Source organism: Vigna radiata, chromosome 8 (assembly GCF_000741045.1).
Source record: "Vigna radiata var. radiata cultivar VC1973A chromosome 8, Vradiata_ver6, whole genome shotgun sequence".
NCBI lineage: Eukaryota > Viridiplantae > Streptophyta > Magnoliopsida > Fabales > Fabaceae > Vigna > Vigna radiata.
The window spans coordinates 16,823,768-16,824,828 of record NC_028358.1 but is presented as its reverse complement, the minus strand read 5'-3'; positions in this window follow the sequence as shown (position 1 = coordinate 16,824,828).

Sequence of the window (1,061 nt, the reverse complement as noted above, 5' to 3'; positions counted from 1 at the left end):
TTATGCTTGGTTTTACATTGTTTTGACAGGATTTAATGAAAATTGAAGGATGGAAAGTGAAGTAGGAAGGAGTTGGACTCAAGAAGGGATAAAGAAAGATGCAAAAGAGGAATCGCTCCCATCACTCAACGCCAATTCTAATGCTGAGCGTCAGCATTGTGGACTTCAATACGGCAAAACAGTTAAGCGTCAGTGCTGAGGGGTGAATGAAGAACAGTTGCCACTGCTGAGCACCAGAACCCACCGCTGAGCGTTGAGAATTTTAATTCAATAGGCAGGAGACTTGAGCGTCAACGCTAAGCGATCCAGAAGAGTGTCGCACCTACCGGTGAGCGGTCAAATCCAGCGTTGAGCTCTGTAGTTGGGCTTGGGCCAAATTCTGTAATTTTTCATAGCTTATAAATAGACCCTCAGAACTATTCTAGGGTAATCTTTTGACAGAGAAAGATGACAGAACACCTTCTACACTCCTTGGAGGCGGCTTTTGGATGCAAAAGCTCCAATTTTTACCAATTCTAGCGTTTATTCTTTCTTTCTTTCCACTAAATCCATATAGTTCTTGAGATTTTTGACAACACAGACTCTATATCAAACTAATTTCTAATGATGACAACACAGTGCTTAATAACAGTACACATGTTCTAGGATTACATGTTCTTGTTCTGAAATGTTTGTCATATCTGCTGAACATGTTTTGTTGATTTACATTGTATGTTCCTATGATTGATTGAGTGTTATATTGTGGAACATGCTTGTATTGAAATGTGAAATAAAAATTTTTTGATTATTCCACATTTCAAAAAGAAAAGATCACAAGCACCTTGTGAACTTATATTTGTTCTGACAAAGTTCTAGTCCAGTCGAATACACTCATATTTGATTCGACTATGCTAAAATCTTGGTACAGATTTTGTGAACCAGTGCTATGTGAGATTTTAAGTTGAAAAGAATTTCAAAGTGTTTTTTCATGTGTCAGCCGACATTGTGGATCACATATTCGACTGTGTTTCTGTTCTGTTTGAAATTATGTTAAGCCTACGCGCTCCAATGGCTATATTTTT